Source organism: Apium graveolens, unplaced genomic scaffold (genome assembly GCF_009905375.1).
Source record: "Apium graveolens cultivar Ventura unplaced genomic scaffold, ASM990537v1 ctg8510, whole genome shotgun sequence".
Classification (NCBI taxonomy): Eukaryota; Viridiplantae; Streptophyta; class Magnoliopsida; order Apiales; family Apiaceae; genus Apium; species Apium graveolens.
Genome location: NW_027421238.1, coordinates 44,657 through 66,031, shown reverse-complemented (window position 1 = coordinate 66,031; position 21,375 = coordinate 44,657). Strand labels below are relative to the sequence as shown.

The 21,375-nt window shown below is 34.6% G+C and overlaps 1 pseudogene; it reads right to left on the bottom strand.

Moving 5' to 3' along the window:
* Positions 1–2,533: 2,533 nt before the first annotated feature.
* Positions 2,534–4,007, bottom strand: LOC141705071 (uncharacterized; annotated as a pseudogene).
* Positions 4,008–21,375: the final 17,368 nt, after the last annotated feature.

The following is a 21,375-nucleotide window of genomic DNA, read 5'->3' as shown; positions in this document are numbered from 1 at the left end:
ACTATTATTAATGAGCAATAATGGAATAATTCCTTCATAGAGATAGGGGAAATAATTCACATGGATATAGTAAGTCTCGCTTGGGCTGCTTTAATGGTAGTCTTTACTTTTTCCCTTTCACTCATAGTATGGGGAAGAAGTGGACTCTAGAGGTACTACGAATTGTGAAAAAGTAATCGGTTTTTCATACGAATTCCATTTTGTTATATCTTTTTTTGGGTAATACCACCTTCATTTATCGTAGTTCGCCATTTTTGTGGTATTAATCCAAAGCATCTAATCTGAGATAAATTGTATTGATAATGACCTCTTAACCAGTTTTTTCCATTGATTCGTCGTTTCAGAACTTAAAAGTTTTTATGTCTTAATTCAGATGAAATATTCCGTGTGTTACAAAATATTTTTTATTGCAGTTTTAAGAAAAACGGGAGTTCCATGATACTCAAAAAGATCTAACTTATACAAATTAATAACTTGGGTTTGTGATAATTGTAAAATACATATGCTTGTGATAAAGAAGATAAGTCAAAAAAAAGATAAAGATGTGAATTCTCTTACTATTCTTAATATTATAAAGTTCACTTTTTAGAGTCGAAATAAAGTTAATCATTGGGATAGCTATTCCGCCCATTTCGTCGAGATAAACAAGACGTATTCTATCATAACCGGTTCCTGTCAAGAAAAAAGTGCAGTACCGATAAATCCATGAGAGACTATTTGTAAATGGCTCCATTGAGTCCCGTATCGTTCATAGAACCAATTCCTATAAGTGCTTTTAATAAGGTTATTAATTGCTGGAGATGACAACTATTGAAGGTTCGACAATGTCTTAGTTTTATAATGGCCTCCCATTGTAATATTCTTGTAATTCTTAATTTCCCCATTTGAGTGTCCCTTTCCTCTTGATCAATTTGTTACAACATGCCCTGTCGTCTCTTTTCTTGTTTGAAATTAACCTCTAGATCCTCACTCTGTATAGTAAATCCACCATTAAGATTCGGAGGCTTCTGTAGTCTGATTTCTGTTGGACTGACTTATGTGACTTTACCAACGACATGTTTTAGGTACTCAGCTTAAGAATTCGTTTTTGTTCCATTGCACCGGGGTTCATCATTTGTTATCCCAAATTACCTATAGTCCTGTACCAGGTAAGATGCAAGAGCTTTGTCTCACAGTTCCAGATGTTGCAAATTTTATGAGAAAAATCATTAATTTAAAATCAATTTCCTGGAATGTGCAGATTTTACCTTGGTAACATTTTCTTCAAGGGTAAGTGAAATGCCAATGTTTGATTGATGAGCAATACATATGAAATATCATTCAACCAGAGTGACATAATTTTTTGATTAATTTATTTTTTTCTTAGTAAAATATTTAACTTATCCAACTGGCGGAATAATTAATTTCAACCATCTCTTCCCAGATTATTCGTTTAATTATGAAGCGGCAGTTGGGTGAAAGGTACTGTTAGTTTTGAAAAGAGACCTACGTGTGGTGGGTCAAGGCATAATCTTGTCTCCCTTCACGCGGTGAATGATCATTAATCATATCTAATCCTGCTAAAATATTAAACCAAAACTTTATTAGGAAGACTATTTTGGTACGTCGTGATGATTTTTAATTTGAAAATAATGGAGGGTTAGTTACAATTTTGATTTTTGTTGGAAATTTTCAGTACAATACATTTATAGTCAAACCATAAAGAACCGCATAGCAACTTTTTTTGTCAATGGGACAACATTCACCTGATTTTGAATCATTAACATTTCAATTTTCATCACCGTATCCTTTTCGTTTTTTGGTTTGGTCCAACGACGATTTTACGAGAGATTTTTGCACTGGATACGACGAATGTTCAAATGGTACCCATACAATGCTCATATTCACACTGACAAGCCAAACTCAAATTCAGAACATATTCACGAAACAGAGAGTAGGAAATTCATTTACATGGAGTTGGTAAAGCTGGCCATTCTGTTCATTAGGCTTACTAAAGGAATCTTCACTGCATGTAAAGTTCACTCTGTATATAAACAATCTGCTGAAAATTTGCACAAAGGGGAACAAAAGAAAACAGTATATGTCGATTTATTAGTCGTCTGTAATTGTGTCTGCTTCAAACAATCCACATTGCTAACATGCTACTGATCTCATCCATGTCGCCTAATCTGACATTAAACCAGTACTATGCATCAGAAATTGTCAATGTCTTATGCCTGTCATAGTGGTGTATTGTTATGGTTCATCTGTTTCAAAAGATTTAAAACTATAGGCAGAGTTTAACTTACCGATCAATGCTGTTCCTTCCTCCTCTATCTGATTGATCAGTTGCTGATCCTTGTTTCCCGTAGTAATGATCTGCGCTCTTTCTTGCTTTTTCACTCTATCTGAACTAGTTCTTGGTTTTTTCTCTGCTGTCTACACTATGCCTTAAATCTCTCTATTCCCGACCATAGGCCTTGAAGAGTAATTGTCTATGCAGCTCACGCTTTCCCTAGACTTCTCTTCTTAAGCTGAATCTCTGGTTGCTTAATCAAACTCCTCTCTGAGCCACTATTTCACCTGGCAACCTCTCAATTGCTATTTTAAATTTCTTGAGATGCCTAAAGAACTCTGGGAAAACATGTAAGTTGCAATGATTCCTCCTGTAAGCCACAAAGGTTCATATTTTTCTTTACAGAGCTCCCAAAGGCGCCTACCATGAGAGATATCCACAACTTCATCTTCTGTTCCCCTAATAACCTCAACGTTTACTTAAACATTTGCAGGTCCAAAATACAGATGTATAAGAACAATAAAGGGGATAATTGCACTTACATGGATTATAAGAATAGGGCAATGAACATATTGAACTTTATCAATGTTCTGCAGGGAGAAAATACACCGACAAACATTAAAACTATGTAGCAGATGTTTAAATATATACATTTCATATAGTAGGCTATGTCATATGAACAGACCTTATATATGTCAAGCCAAAGTGTTCGTTTCATCCGATATATTACTCTAAGGCCAGATAGATTGCACTCTGAAGGATTACAGCCCTTAATGCAGGCACTCGTGTAGCTAATTCCATGGTGGGTCCACTCCCAATTGATTGGCCATACAATATGATATCCTCATCTCTTGCTCCATATTTCTCCTTGAGGCATCCATATGCCAGCCTCTATGTCAGCATATGTGTTGTGCTCACTTGGCTAATTGACAAGGAAGAATTTTAATAGCCAGATCAGCAGCTGATCACAGCTTAATAAGTTATTATATACTATCCTCAAGTAAACAAATGAAGCGAGAAAATGATTCTTAGAAGAAGGAAAATCACAGTGTTCAGATTTTAAACCTAGAGTTTAGTAAAATTGTTACTATATATGATACTCCGTAACCATGTCAAGCATATATAGACAAAGTTGAAATCTCCAAAAATTATAAAATTTTCTATAGAGTGGACGCCACACCTCTCCTGTGGATTGCCCATAGCCAGCATAGTCATACCTAAATCAAGAACCAAAAATTCAAACCAATCAGTCCATGAGATAAGATAATCGAGTAGAAATGTGTATGTTGAATGCACGAGAAATGGACCAACCCCATGACATTGACGCAGAGTTGATCACATAATTCAGTCAAGAATTTGAACATCTGGCCTATATCAGCAGCATTGCCATGAGAGTAAAGCACTGTGAGTTTTGCTGATATATTCCTCACATATACCACAGTTATGCTGTGACCTTTCTTTGTTTGTAACTTGGACACTTCAGCCTTCTCACCCTCTGGCACACCAACAAGTTTAAGTTTTCCAGTCTGTTCATCGATATCTATCTTGTACGATGATTCTGGAGGGAAGAATGCAAGTTTGGCTGCAATGGATGATGTTGTAGCACCCATTGAGATGGCTTCAAGTTAATTTCTGTCAACTGATTTTGAAGTCTCTGTTACTTCCCTGATGCTACAAAAAAAATAAGTGAGCACTATTAATGATCATACAGCTGTTAAACAAAATGAGCCTGGAAGGAATACCAATGTTTGTACACCATGTTGATAAATAAGAGCTTGCTTTTGGGTAGGGCGACGACATGACCAGATTGGCGGATCTAGGAGGGGGCTACGTGTCCAAAGGCATATTTTGGTTTGTTTTATTTCCGTTGAAATGGAAAAATTTCATACAGAATTAAAACGTACAGTGGTGTCGTTTCTTCAATTATTTTGTTCAATTATTCAAAGCTTGTCTAAATTAATCCTGGAACCGTCCTTGACGTGACAAACTGTCTATTTCTGACAGCTACTGTTGCATGTATGGAATATTCTGAACATTATTTATGTACAACAAATCAGATTGTTGGAAATTTAATTTTTGAAGAAAGTTGTTGAAGAGGGTATGGTATGGGGAAAATATATGTGAATAAAAATGAGAAAGGCCCCTTGACAAAGCAAAAGAGATATGATGCTTCTCCAGGAGGAGGATAAATGATTGAAGTGTGGGTCTGAAATAATATAAAGGAGGCCACATTTCATAATCACTCGTTTACTACTACTTGCTACCTTTAACTACAATGAATTAATCTACTTATTTTAATTTTCACCCACCTAATTTACTATAATTGTCAAGTCACCTTGCAAATTTTTTAGCTCACAGGGCCATAGTATGATCAATTAGTAAAAATGTCCATGATCAGTTTTTTTATAAATATGGTTTATAATCTTACAAATGACTATGTGTTTTTTAAAAAAATTCGCTAAAATTTGAAAAGCGTTGGTTGAATTCACTACCCGGAACAACTTACAGGCAATTTTTTACCACTTTAACCATTCAAATGTGCTTATGACCATATTTGTTTACAAGATTCCACATTGTAACGTGCATGAAAGATTCAGCTACAACACAATTTTTTTGAGTGAATTAAAAAATATATCATAATTTTCAGTTTTAAACAAATACAATAAAATTTAATATTAAATTATGAAATAGTTAAGCTGAATGGCCTCTTGTGCAAAACCAACTACTTAATTTAAGATAACACACATTATTACATGACCACACCACAAATTAGTACAGTAAAATTAATGCTCAAATCAAGAGTGCTTGAGAAACTCTGAATAAACTACTATCATATACATTCCTAAGTCATTTATCATAACCAAACTCTAAGGCCATGTTTGTTTACCGGATAAGAGACGGGATAGGATTATAATCCTTTACTTAGAAATAATCCCACGTTGTTTAATAAATTGGTGTCGGGGATTATAATCCTGGGATTAAAGGGGGCCAAAATTTGTATTGTTATGTCGGATTATATAATACCTCCAGGAAGTAGGTATTAGGCGGGATTGTTTCTGTTACAGATTCTATGTACAGTAGTATATAGATTATCCAATACATAATCCTACTAAAACAAACAGTGGATTACCTTTTTTGAAGGACTAATAGTGAAGGAGATAATAGTGATGGGATTATTGTACTAGTATAATAATCTCTGGATTGTTGTCCTTGTAAACAAACACGGCCTAATAGTAACAACACTTTGTTAAATAAGATTTCTTAGTCAAATTTTAGTTACTAGCAGCGATTACTTAGGTGTCGTTTGGATAGTACGTTAATGAGAATGCGAATGAGATTTTAATACAAAAATGTATGGAACGTCATTCCTGTTAACCAGGTTATAATCCCATATGTCCCTGAGTTATGATATTCTTTTTTATGTTTGGTTCTAACCTCCTTTAATATTCAGAAGCATGGCCATCACTGCTAAAACAAGGTGACTTGATTGAAGAGACGCAATTGATAGACGCAGGAAGAACAAGTATACCTTCCAGAAAATGGAGGAATATATGGGTTATGCAACCAAACCTGGTTTTTGATGAGGTGTTTTTCTTGCAACTGGTTTCTAGAATGGTTCAAAAAGGGTTTTTTATAAAACAAAAACAAGCTCAACTCTCTGAAGTTTCAAAGATCATCAGTAGTATTCTTTTAGTTCATGCTAGCCCCGTATTGAAATTTCATCTTTCCATTCTTCGGGAGCTGCCTCTTCATGAATGTCTAGATATAAACTTTCGGATCAGAAACATATCAAATAATGGTGCTGGGAAGTTGGAGCTTTTTAATAAACAACCAATTGTCGACAAAATATATGAAGCCCAAGTCCTAATGTTCAATGCCCAAATATCAAGTCTATTTATAAGCACATGATTCAAGAAAGATTCTAGATTAATTAGTTGTCTGTTTATTTGTTTTGTCCTAGGAGGGAAATTAATGCTTTTGTCTTAGTTTTGCAGTAGAAGGACATCGGTCCATGGTCTTTGTAACAACCTATATTATAAGAGAGGATTTATCCTTGTAAAATGATCCATTTAAGGAATGAATGAAAGAGCTCCATGTTAAACCATATAGTGTTAGAGTTACGATTGATTTCATGGTATTAAAGCTATGAATTACATCATATAGTTGGTGTGCTCATTCTTTATCACTTTATCTACATCTTTCATTGTCGAAATGGAAAAAAATGATAATGTTGTTTATGCTAGAACATCTATTGATGTCTCGAGCCCTTTGTATCTTCACCCTTCTGGTGGTAACAACTTCATGACTATTGACAAGCTTCAAGGCTCGTCTAATTATAAATCTTGGACTGTCTTCAAAACGTAAGCCTGGGATGCCTGGGATACAACTGATGAAGTGAAAAAGGATGCCTGGTATGCATGGAACAAAATGATCATCTCTTGGATTCTAGGGTCGGTTTCAAATTTCATCAAAAAATATATTATGTTTGTGAGCAGTGCTCATCATGAAGCATCTTGAGCAACGTTTTGCTCTCACCAATGGATCTCAGAAATACAAAAAAGGAGTTGTATGAAACCAAAGAACAAAGAAAGCCAGTTACTGAATACTACATTCATATGAGGTCACTTTGGGGGGAGCTGGAGTCATTGATCATCCTTCTTACTATTACTACAACAACTGCAGAAATTACAACTCTGATTATTCTTGCTCAACAAAGAGAAGAGAAAAAGTTCCAATTCTTGAATGGATTGGATGACACATATGCTGCTCAGAGAAGCCAAATATTTATGATGGCTGCTCTTCCCTTGGTCGAGATAACATGTGGTTATATTAAACAAGAAGAAGCACAACGGGAGATCCTCATTCATTCCAAGGAAGAAAATGAAGGTCTTGTGATGTACAATCAAAGAACTATGGGTATCTCTACCAATCTTCAAGGTACAACACAATAAGGTGCTTGTGGTAAGCCTGATCACAACGTTGATAAATGCTGGACGGTTGTGGGTTATCCCAGCTGGCATGCTAAAGCTAAGCCTCAAACACCACCACCTCACAACAACAAGGGTCGATGCAATGACATGGGTACTCAGCAAAGATGGAACAAGGGAAGATCTAATTCTGGAGCCCGAATTACTACTAATGTGCAAGGTCCAACACAAGATACGAGATCTATTGTAACGACAGGGAAATTTACGTTGTATTATATCATATTTATAATAAAATATGTGTATTAATATGTCAGTTATGTGTGATTATCTGTTAAACCCTAATTGTTATATGCTACGTGTATTCTGTATCATTTCTATATTTTTAAGGTATTTTTCAGATGTTTTATATCGTATTCAAAGGTTTCATTTGAAACGCTTTGCAACCCAAATAATGATTTTAAAGCCAGTATTTCAAATAAAATAATGGGCCTTATTTTTCATCAAACGGCTTTTACAATCGCAATATTCTGAACATCTAGATATTTTATAAATTTTCTCGTTTTACGAAAAATGACTTTTCCGGGTCCCATTGGGTGTTAAAAACCCCACAAAAAGCACATTTTTATTTTTATAAAATTATAGGACTTTTATTTATACCATTTCTTTGTATTTTTGAATTATTCACAATTTTTGGGAATTTTTGGCATATATATTGTATATATAAAATATTTAAATATTAAATTTTAATACCCAAAATTTTAAAAATTAGGGTCAAATATTTTATTAAATGTATAATTAGCCCCTTAATTTTATTTAGGAGTATTATTTTTCATACTATAAATACCCTGATTATTATTAATTAATTCATAATTCTACAAATTAATTTCCAAATTCAGAAATTAGGGTTCTTGAGTTCTTGATTTCAAGCAAAGATTTGACAGTGATTCTGATCTCCAAATCAAACATGTGAGTACTCAATCGAAAGCTCTTGATCCCTACTTTCCAATTCTATCATCAATTTTGTGTTTTATTACATTGATTTTCAATTCGTATTTTTAGGGTTTATGTCTGATTTAGGCGTTTTTGATTCTGGGGTTCTGGATTGATTTTGATGCTTGATATAGTTTCCTTTACTTGTTTACAATTGATTGGTGATAGTTAATTGATCAGAGTTATGTTCTAGATAGTTGTTCTTAGTTTAGGGTTTATGTAAACTATAATTAGTTCATTTTTGTATTTGCAAGAATCTGTGATTGTTTTGAATATAGGGGTTTGATTGTAGAACTCATAAGCTTTGTTTTGATATATTATTTGCAATTTTTCATGTACGAAATGGTCAGTTTGGGTTTTGGCCGGATTTCTTCTTGTTTTAGCCGGAGAAATCGTTGTAGGGATTGATAGGTTATGATATTGATGTTGTTATGTTCCTGGTAAAATTCTGGACGAAAACCCACCAAGAAACGAATTGAACGATGCCTATTTGCCCTGGGAATCGAGCACGTAGGACTCGGGTGAAGCTCGCCGGCGTTTACTCTGTTTTTGGCCGGATAAAACGATCCATGCGACGGGGATAGAAGATGACGGTGGGATTGAGTTCCTAGAAGCACGGGGAATGAAAACCCTCAACTGATTTCGTCGTTTCATCGCTGTTTAGGCCGAATTCATTCGCCGGAAAACCCACCGGCGTCATTGCCGGTGGGGCAGTTCTTGAGGACCCGATTAAACCGGACCCGACCCGTTTGTTTTATTTCAGACCCGATTTTGATCCACCAAACCTCAATTCCATTTTCCAGAAACTGTTTCTGAGTTTTTAATTATTTACTTTTATTTTATAAATCAGAAAATCAGTTTTAAATTCTGAAAAATATTATTAATAATTCCTGAATTATTTTAATAATTCGAATTTAATTACTTAATTAATTATTTAACTATTATCTAATTAATTAATAATTAGGTAATTAATTAATAAATAAGGATTAATAAAATGATTAATAATCCGATAATTAGTTTATATTACGAGTAACTCGTATCTATACGGGTAGCGATTCGATAATTAATATTATTATTCGGTCGATAGTTAATTATTCGTATAATATCGTAATAATTATTCGTATCGTATAATTAAATACGGATAATTAATTGATTAACGAATCGTATAAGTTATAATAATAACAATGATGTTTCGATAATTATGCGAGAAATGTGAATAACTCGTAGAAATACGAGTAATGGATCGTTGCGTTAAAATATGATTCGAATAATAACTCATTTATTCAATAATTAAAGTACCAGTTAATGATATTGATTATTATTTATAAATAATCGATCTAATCGAATAAATAACGATAAGTTGTAAATATTTTTAATAAATTATGATTAATCCTAATAATTAGGGATTAATTATTTTATATTATTAAATAATTATTTATTAATTATTTATTAGTTCTTTATTAGTTATTTATTTATTAAATTTTAAAAAGTGATAAATTATTTCGATAATTAATCACATAATTTTCAATAAATCATAACTTCTTCGTTTTAACTCCAAAAATTATAAAAAAAATTATTTTTGACTTTGATTTTTCTTAAATAATTATTCAAAAATTATTTTGGGATTTAAAAATTAGCAATAATTATTTATATTGAATTATCAGTGTTTAATTGATAATAATTCAACCGTTAGTCCGAATTGAGCGAAACGAAAGCCTGTTGACTCAGAAAAATGAATTCTTTTCACTAAAAATAATATGAAGACCTAATTTCTTCTCGAAATTAGTTGATTTTATTGATTGCTTGATTATCAGTCGAAATGCGTGCCGAGACGAGTTCGAAAAATTACGGAAAAATGGGAAATGAAGCAGAAGGTGATCAACGGAGCAATCAGCGAGTCGATTTTGATTCTAAAAATTATTTTGACTATAAAAATGATTATGTGCTTATGTGCTTATGTGTATTATGTGGTTTATCGAGTCTTACTTGCTTATATGTAATATAAGAGTCAGTTATAGGCACACGGGTAGATAATAGGAACGAAATGAAGTCAATTCAAGATGCAAATTAAAGTACAAGATGACTTAATCAGACTATTTTGCTAACAGAAGCTAAGCCAACAAGGCAGGTCAAGTAGGGGATAGACGGAAGTGATTTAATTGCAGTGAGTCGCGTAAAAGGCAAGTTTCTTCCCTATTCTAATTTCAGAATAGTAATATTCATTTGAAATTCTTATTACATTTGCATTACTTTAACTCCTTTATTCATATCTCAGTTCGATTCTTGAATTATTCTTTTCATTTGAATTTATTATTCATATTCCAATTATTACTCACAATTATTAATATATTCTGGTGATTAGAATATATCAAAGTATACCGATTGTTCCGGTTGCTATTCTAAGGACTGGATAACATTACTTTTGGGGATTAAGGTTACTTAATCCTAAGGACCGGAACATAACCGGATCCTTGAGATGGGCCGTAGTGCCTGGGTGCCCGACGGGATCTATATAGTGAGATATAGATCTGCACTGTATCCTGGCTGATCAGCAGGGTATAGCTGCGAACTTGAATCCAGTGTAGTTCATTTATATTTGCCAGCAATGGCCTTCTTTTGATTCTTATGAGGTTATATCTTTGCAGATATACCTGGGATACAGATTCAGTTATATTGCTTTAACATTGTGTATATTTGGTAGACTTGTTGAGCAATTTTGGCTCACCCCTTTTTGTTGTTATTCACCTTATTGTTTTAGTTAAGAAGGAATATGAAACCCGTCAGAACACGAGTGGTAAAGAAGCGGGTCAAGCTTCGGGATCCTCTTATACCCAAGGTGTTGATCCCTATCCAGGAAGAAAGCTTTGAGTTGCCCGAGCAGGTGGAGTGTTAATAGATAGTATGTGTGTTTGAATAAAAGCTGAACTTAGTTTAAAATGAGTTAGACAATGGTTTGTAATAGAGAAAGTTTGTGAGATTTTGAATGTTGGTTTGTAATAAAAGTAGTTAGTGGTTCTTGTTTTCATACTTCAACCTAGAAAGATCCTGGTAGTTCTTAAGGGGTTTAGTTTCATTTCTTTATTATTTATCAATAAGCTTGTACAGGTTTGGAGATTAGCTTGTAACCCCCAGACTTATACCCCGGGTCTGGAGGGCGTTACAGTTTGGTATCAGAGCTGTAGGTTTGGTCCCTGAAAATAAGAACATTAGGATTAAGATAGGATAGAGAGATCACATATGATAGGGATAGTCAGATTAGGAAAAATAGTGTTAGGATTTAGGTCAGATTAGAATAGGAAAGTATAAATCTTAGAATTATTTAGTGACCTTTTCTTTTCTTTGGTATATTATCAGATGGCATCTTCTGGTTATTCTGCATCTTCCGAGAGGACAGTCACTGGGCCAGCAGCACCAGTTATACCTCCAGTATCTGAGTATATGTTTCCTCCTCTACCACCTCTACCACCATTGCCACAGGAGCCGGTACCACCAGTTCAGGGGATAGTTCATGACCCCATAGAGATGTTTGATCCTTTTGAGTTCTTCGAGCCGATAGTTCCTTTACCTATTGAGTATCACTTTATACCAGGTATTGAGCAGGGATTACCACCACTACCATTGTTACCTCCTATACCAGTGCATGCCCCAGAGCCGGACATAGTTCAGATGATTCCAGTCGAGGGGATGGGAGAGCATGATGTGGATCTACAGTTAGGTTTACCACAGCCGGGTACAGGTATTCCGAGGGTTCCTTCCCAGGAGTCAGTAGGTCAGATTGCTCAGCCGCATATGGTACCATACCATGAGTATAGAGTTATGAGGGATGATATGGAGTATTGGCGGGCACAATGTCGAGAGATTATGCATCTGTTTGATCAGAGGGACAGAGGACCGTTAGCAGCCCTACAGCCAGATTACTACATGAGGCAGCGACTACAGTCAGTATTGATGAACGCTACTTGGGAGCTTGATGAGTTGACCCATGATGGACCTCCTTCTTTTGCAGAGTTCTATCGTATATTCCGCTTGGCACAGACTTTAGTCCAGGCACTTAGAGAGGAGCTTAGGCGTATTCCGCCTGGGTTCTGAGATGGTTTGAGACGATGACTCCAGAGTTCATGTGTATATAGAGGCAGCATAGTATAACCTAGTGAGTAGTGTGTATGTGTGTATCAGTAGTTTAACTTGTAGTAGTAGTTTAACTTGTAGCGATAGTGTGACTTGTAGCCATAGTGATGACCAGTAGCCCGAGACTTTTTGTATCAAGCATTTACACCTGAAGCTGGTGTCACATATATATATATATAAACTGAACTTTTCAAATATCTTTTATTTAAATTTCAGTCTTTCCAGTTTTACAGCATTTACTTTCACTTTATTGTTTTACAGTCTTTTATACTATAATTCTTGTTAAAAAAAAAAAATAGAAAAGAAAAAGAATAAACATTTTATTAAATGTTTACATTTCTAGTTTTTACATTTAGTAACTGTTTTCTTTAAATAAACCATGTTATTAATACAGGATAAATTATTTCCATTCCATACTGTCAATTGTTTATTAAACTGTTAAATAAATATCACCTGTTTTATTATCAGAAGAAAAAGATGGCACCAAAAAGAAAGACTAGGGCTGAGACCTCTAACAACAATTCTGAAGGCCAGACTAATGAAACCATGAACCAAATGTTCCATCTGATGCAACAACAGATGGTAATGATGCAGCAGCAGATGCAGCATCAGCAACAGCAGATACAACAACAAATGTTACCACAACCACCTCGTCCTGAGCCTCAACCTGTTGTTACTTTTAAGCAGTTTCAGTCAGTTAAACCTCCAGAATTTGATGGGTCTACTAATCCTATTAAAGCTACCACCTGGTTAAAGGAAATAGAGAAAGCTTTTGTACTAGTGAAGGTAGGTGAGGACCATAAGACTGATTTTGCTAGTTACTTGTTGAAGGGAGAGGCAAATTATTGGTGGGAATCTAAAAAGGCTTTAGAAGGTAAAGATGTTATTGCTTGGGATAGGTTCAAAGAATTATTTTTAGAGAAGCATTTTCCTCGCTACGTAAGAAATCAGATGCAGATAAAGTTTTTAGAGCTGAAGCAGGGAAGTATGTCTGTGACAGAGTATGAAGCCAAATTTAATGAGTTGGCTAGGTTTGTTCCGGAACAGGTGGACACTGAAGGGAAACGAGTGCAGAGGTTTCAAGAAGGATTACGACCATGGATACGCGGACAAGTTGCAGTTTTTGAATTAGCAACATATACCACTGTAGTCCAGAAAGCTTTGATAATCGAAGGGGAAAGTGAAAGATCTCAACGAGACAGAGGACAGGGAAGTTTCCAAGACCGTTTCAACAGAAAGCCGGGATTTCAAACCCGGGCAAATCTGAATTTCAAAAGGATAGGACAGGGTACACAAAAAGCAGGTAATCGTTTCCAAGTCTCCAACCAGCAGGGAATTGTTAAGGTTTCAGTGCCGTATTGCAAAACTTGTGGACGCAAGCATACCGGCGTATGTATTAAAGCAGAGGTGACATGTTTCAAATGCAAGCAGAAAGGGCACTACTCTAACGAATGTCCGACAGGAAAAACAATAGAAATCACTTGCTATCAATGCGGAATCCAAGTGTGATTGCAGGTACGCTTTTGGTGAACTCCGTAGATTCAAAAGTATTAATTGATTCTGGAGCTACACGTTCATTTATTTCTGAAGAATTTCTTGATAAGTTACATTACGAAATGGAATGGTTGGGCGAGACGTTAATTATAAAATTAGCGAATGACGACCAAGTTCCAGTAGATCGAGTATGTCCTGCGTGTGATGTAGAAATAGCTGGACATCATTTCTCTGTAAACTTAATTCCTTTTAAGCTAGGAGAATTTGATGTGATTTTGGGAATGGATTGGTTAGCGTATCATAAGGCTCAAATAGATTGTGCGAATAAGAAAGTGAAATTGCGAACTGCGGAAAATGCAATGGTAATATTCAAAGGCGAAAAACAGTGGAAGAAATTTCTCACCGTGATGCAGACCAAACGATTGCTTCTACAAGGATGTGAGGCGTACATAGCTTACGTGTTAGATACTGAAAAAGGAAGTCCTAGAATAGAAGACATTCCAGTTGTATGTGAGTATCCGGACGTCTTTCCAGACGAGCTTCCAGGGTTACCGCCAGATCGAGAAATCGAGTTCACGATTGATCTAGCACCAGGTACAGAACCAGTTTCGAAAGCTCCGTATCGAATGGCTCCAGTCGAGATGAAGGAATTGTCAACGCAACTGCAAGATCTTCTAGACTGAGGCATTATACGACCTAGTGTATCCCCATGGGGTGCACCAGTGTTATTTGTGAAGAAGAAGGATGGCAGTATGCGATTATGCATCGACTATCAAGAGTTGAATAAACTCACTATTAAGAACAGGTATCCTTTACCGAGAATCGACGATTTGTTTGACCAACTAAAAGGAGCTGCATGGTTTTCAAAGATAGATTTACGATCAGGCTATCATCAATTGAAGATTAAAGCTGAAGATATTCCTAAGACTGCATTTCGTACGAGATATAGACATTACGAGTTTCTTGTAATGGCATTCGGTTTGACAAACGCGCCAGCTGCATTCATGGATTTGATGAACAGGATATTCAAGAAATATTTGGACAAGTTTGTAATTGTATTCATTGATGACATTTTGATTTACTCCGAGACAGAAGAAGAGCATGCAGAACACTTGAGGATAGTTTTGGAAATCCCGAGGAAATAACAATTATACGCAAAATTCTCAAAATGTGAATTCTGGTTAAGGGAAGTACAATTTCTAGGGCATATCATCAGTAGAGAAGGCATCCAAGTCGATCCAGCAAATATTGAAGCTGTGTTGAACTGGGAACGACCAAAGACACCAACAGAAGTTCGAAGTTTCTTGGGATTGGCAGGATATTATCGAAGGTTTGTCAAAGATTTTGCGAAAATAGCAACACCGTTGACCAAGTTAACTCAAAAAAGTGAAAAGTTTGAATGGAATGATAAGTGTGAAGAAAGTTTTCAAGAGTTAAAGAACCGGTTGGTGACCGCACCAGTACTGGTATTGCCAGATGAGCAAGGGAATTTTGTTATTTTCAGCGACGCTTCGTATCGCGGGCTAGGATGTGTATTGATGCAACACGATAACGTCATCGCATATGCTTCGAGACAACTTAAACCTCATGAACAGAAATATCCTATGCATGATCTAGAATTGGCAGCGATTGTATTTGCATTGAAGCTTTGGAGACATTATCTCTACGGTGAAAGATGCGAAATCTACACGGATCATAAAAGTCTGAAGTATATCTTTACACAAAAGGAACTGAACATGCGACAACGTCGATGGCTAGAATTGATAAAGGATTACGATGTTACAATCAGTTATCATCCAGGAAAAGCAAATGTTGTAGCGGATGCGTTGAGCAGGAAAAAAAGATTGAATTGGTTAACTTCATGCGAAGAATTGGCAAAGGAATTCGACAAATTGGAAATCGAGATTCGTGTTCCCAATGAATCTGCAGAAGCTATCTACACTATGACTTTCCAACCGGAATTGTTAGAGAAGATTCGCCGCTGTCAAGATGAAGTGATGAGTCAAGATGACGACCTGACGGGAGAAGAGATCACAACTCAGAAAGATAGTGAAGGAATTTTACGCTTTGCGTCGAGAATCTGGATCCCTAATGTGGTAAAATTAAAAGAAGAAATAATGCGAGATGCGCACAATTCGAAGTATTCCATTCATCCAGGAAGTACAAAAATGTATCGCGATCTGAAAGAAAACTTCTGGTGGCCGAACATGAAAAAGGAAATAGCAGAATGGGTGAGTAAATGCTACACATGCCAGCGAGTTAAAGCGGAACATCAACGTCCGAGCGGGTTATTGCAACCGTTAGACATTCCAGAATGGAAATGGGAACATCTAGCGATAGATTTTGTGGTAGGACTACCAAGGACAAAGGCAAATCATGATGCGATATGGGTAATCATTGACAGACTTACAAAGTCGACACATTTTCTACCAATTAACGAAAGATTTTCGCTCGACAAATTAGTACACATGTATCTTAAAGAAATTGTGATGTGACATGGAGTTCCAATATCTATCGTGTCTGATCGAGATCCTCGTTTCAATTCAAGATTTTGGAGACAATTTCAAGAATGCCTTGGAACGAAATTAAACATGAGTACCGCTTATCATCCGCAAACCGACGGGCAAAGTGAAAAAATTATCCAAATGACTAAAGACATGTTACGAGTTTGTGCGATCGATTTTGAAGGCAGCTGGGATGAACATTTACCTCTGGTAGAATTTTCTTATAATAACAGCTATCACGCCAGCATTGGAATGCCACCGTATGAAGCACTATATGGGAGAAAATGCAGATCACCAGTACACTGGGATGAAGTTGGAGAACGCAAAATTTTGGGTCCAGAATTAATTCAGCAAACAAAGGAAAAGATTGAACTTATTCGGAAACGACTCGATGCAGCACAAAATAGGCAACGCAAATACGCAGACCAAGCACGGAAGGATATGGACTATCAGGAAGGAGAACACGTATTACTTAAAATATCGCCATGGAAAGGATTGACTAGATTTAGCAATAAGGGTAAATTGAAGCCACGATATGTCGGACCATTTGAAATTTTGAAGAGAGTAGGAAAGCTTGCATACGAATTAGCTTTACCGCCTCATATGCAACATATTCACAATGTGTTTCATGTGTCAATGCTTAAACGATATAATCCTGATTCTAGGCATGTAATAGAGTATGAACCGATAGATATCCAACCTGATTTGTCTTTTGTAGAGCAGCCGGTAAGAATTTTAGATCGGCGAGAGAAAGTGTTGAGAAATAAGTCTGTATATTTAGTGCGAGTGTTGTGGAGAAATCCTATGTTAAAAAAAACAACCTGGGAACTTGAAAGTAAAATGTTAGAGAAATACCCTCATTTGTTTTCATAGAAGATTCTGAGGACAGAATCCTATTAAGGGGGGGGGAGAATGTAACGACCGGGAAATTTACGTTGTATTATATCATATTTATAATAAAATATGTGTATTAATATGTCAGTTATGTGTGATTATCTGTTAAACCCTAATTGTTATATGCTACGTGTATTCTGTATCATTTCTATATTTTTAAGGTATTTTTCAGATGTTTTATATCGTATTCAAAGGTTTCATTTGAAACGCTTTGCAACCCAAATAATGATTTTAAAGCCAGTATTTCAAATAAAATAATGGGCCTTATTTTTCATCAAACGGCTTTTACAATCGCAATATTCTGAACATCTAGATATTTTATAAATTTTCTCATTTTACGAAAAATGACTTTTCCGGGTCCCATTGGGTGTTAAAAACCCCACAAAAAGCACATTTTTTATTTTTATAAAATTATAGGACTTTTATTTATACCATTTCTTTATATTTTTGAATTATTCACAATTTTTGGGAATTTTTGGCATATATATTGTATATATAAAATATTTAAAAATTAATTTTTAATACCCAAAAATTATAAAAATTAGGGCCAAATATTTTTATTAAATGTATAATTAGCCCCTTAATTTAATTTAGGAGTATTATTTTTCATACTATAAATACCCTGATTATTATTAATTAATTCATAATTCTGCAAATTAATTCCCAAATTCAGAAATTAGGGTTCTTGAGTTCTTGATTTCAAGCAAAGATTTGACAGTGATTCTGATCTCCAAATCAAACATGTGAGTACTCAATCGAAAACTCTTGATCCCTACTTTCCAATTCTATCATCAATTTTGTGTTTTATTACATTGATTTTCAATTCGTATTTTTAGGGTTTATGTCTGATTTAGGCGTTTTTGATTCTGGGGTTCTGGATTGATTTTGATGCTTGATATAGTTTCCTTTACTTGTTTACAATTGATTGGTGATAGTTAATTGATCGGAGTTATGTTCTAGATAGTTGTTCTTAGTTTAGGGTTTATGTAAACTTTAATTAGTTCATTTTTGTATTTACAAGAATCTGTGATTGTTTTGAATATAGGGGTTTGATTGTAGAACTCATAAGCTTTGTTTTGATATATTATTTGCAATTTTTCATGTACGAAATGGTCAGTTTGGGTTTTGGCCGGATTTCTTCTTGTTTTAGCCGGAGAAATCGTTGTAGGGATTGATAGGTTATGATATTGATGTTGTTATGTTCCTGGTAAAATTCTGGACGAAAACCCACCAAGAAACGAATTGAACGATGCCTATTTGCCCTGGGAATCGAGCACGTCGGACTCGGGTGAAGCTCGCCGACGTTTACTCTGTTTTTGGCCGGATAAAACGATCCATGCGACGGGGATAGAAGATGACGGTGGGATTGAGTTCCTAGAAGCACGGGGAATGAAAACCCTCAACTGATTTCGTCGTTTCATCGCTGTTTAGGCCGGATTCATTCGCCGGAAAACCCACCGGCGTCATTGCCGGTGGGGCAGTTCTTGAGGACCCGATTAAACCGGACCCGACCCGTTTGTTTTATTTCAGACCCGATTTTGATCCACCAAACCTCAATTCCATTTTCCAGAAACTGTTTCTGAGTTTTTAATTATTTACTTTTATTTTATAAATTAGAAAATCAGTTTTAAATTCTGAAAAATATTATTAATAATTCCTGAATTATTTTAATAATTCGAATTTAATTACTTAATTAATTATTTAACTATTATCTAATTAATTAATAATTAGGTAATTAATTAATAAATAAGGATTAATAAAATGATTAATAATCCGATAATTAGTTTATATTACGAGTAACTCGTATCTATACGGGTAGCGATTCGATAATTAATATTATTATTCGGTCGATAGTTAATTATTCGTATAATATCGTAATAATTATTCGTATCGTATAATTAAATACGGATAATTAATTGATTAACGAATCGTATAAGTTATAATAATAACAATGATGTTTCGATAATTATGCGAGAAATGTGAATAACTCGTAGAAATACGAGTAATGGATTGTTGCGTTAAAATATGATTCGAATAATAACTCATTTATTCAATAATTAACGTACCAGTTAATGATATTGATTATTTATTTATAAATAATCGATCTAATCGAATAAATAACGATAAGTTGTAAATATTTTTAATAAATTGTGATTAATCCTAATAATTAGGGATTAATTATTTTATATTATTAAATAATTATTTATTAATTATTTATTAGTTCTTTATTAGTTATTTATTTATTAAATTTTAAAAAGTGATAAATTATTTCGATAATTAATCACATAATTTTCAATAAATCATAACTTCTTCGTTTTAACTCCAAAAATTATAAAATAGGCAACGCAAATACGCAGACCAAGCACGGAAGGATATGGACTATCATGAAGGAGAACACGTATTACTTAAAATATCGCCATGGAAAGGATTGACTAGATTTAGCAATAAGGGTAAATTGAAGCCACGATATGTCGGACCATTTGAAATTTTGAAGAGAGTAGGAAAGCTTGCATACGAATTAGCTTTACCGCCTCATATGCAACATATTCACAATGTGTTTCATGTGTCAATGCTTAAACGATATAATCCTGATTCTAGGCATGTAATAGAGTATGAACCGATAGATATCCAACCTGATTTGTCTTTTGTAGAGCAGCCGGTAAGAATTTTAGATCGGCGAGAGAAAGTGTTGAGAAATAAGTCTGTATATTTAGTGCGAGTGTTGTGGAGAAATCCTATGTTAAAAAAAACAACCTGGGAACTTGAAAGTAAAATGTTAGAGAAATACCCTCATTTGTTTTCATAGAAGATTCTGAGGACAGAATCCTATTAAGGGGGGGGGAGAATGTAACGACCGGGAAATTTACGTTGTATTATATCATATTTATAATAAAATATGTGTATTAATATGTCAGTTATGTGTGATTATCTGTTAAACCCTAATTGTTATATGCTACGTGTATTCTGTATCATTTCTATATTTTTAAGGTATTTTTCAGATGTTTTATATCGTATTCAAAGGTTTCATTTGAAACGCTTTGCAACCCAAATAATGATTTTAAAGCCAGTATTTCAAATAAAATAATGGGCCTTATTTTTCATCAAACGGCTTTTACAATCGCAATATTCTGAACATCTAGATATTTTATAAATTTTCTCATTTTACGAAAAATGACTTTTCCGGGTCCCATTGGGTGTTAAAAACCCCACAAAAAGCACATTTTTTATTTTTATAAAATTATAGGACTTTTATTTATACCATTTCTTTATATTTTTGAATTATTCACAATTTTTGGGAATTTTTGGCATATATATTGTATATATAAAATATTTAAAAATTAAATTTTAATACCCAAAAATTATAAAAATTAGGGCCAAATATTTTTATTAAATGTATAATTAGCCCCTTAATTTTATTTAGGAGTATTATTTTTCATACTATAAATACCCTGATTATTATTAATTAATTCATAATTCTGCAAATTAATTCCCAAATTCAGAAATTAGGGTTCTTGAGTTCTTGATTTCAAGCAAAGATTTGACAGTGATTCTGATCTCCAAATCAAACATGTGAGTACTCAATCGAAAACTCTTGATCCCTACTTTCCAATTCTATCATCAATTTTGTGTTTTATTACATTGATTTTCAATTCGTATTTTTAGGGTTTATGTCTGATTTAGGCGTTTTTGATTCTGGGGTTCTGGATTGATTTTGATGCTTGATATAGTTTCCTTTACTTGTTTACAATTGATTGGTGATAGTTAATTGATCGGAGTTATGTTCTAGATAGTTGTTCTTAGTTTAGGGTTTATGTAAACTTTAATTAGTTCATTTTTGTATTTACAAGAATCTGTGATTGTTTTGAATATAGGGGTTTGATTGTAGAACTCATAAGCTTTGTTTTGATATATTATTTGCAATTTTTCATGTACGAAATGGTCAGTTTGGGTTTTGGCCGGATTTCTTCTTGTTTTAGCCGGAGAAATCGTTGTAGGGATTGATAGGTTATGATATTGATGTTGTTATGTTCCTGGTAAAATTCTGGACGAAAACCCACCAAGAAACGAATTGAACGATGCCTATTTGCCCTGGGAATCGAGCACGTCGGACTCGGGTGAAGCTCGCCGGCGTTTACTCTGTTTTTGGCCGGATAAAACGATC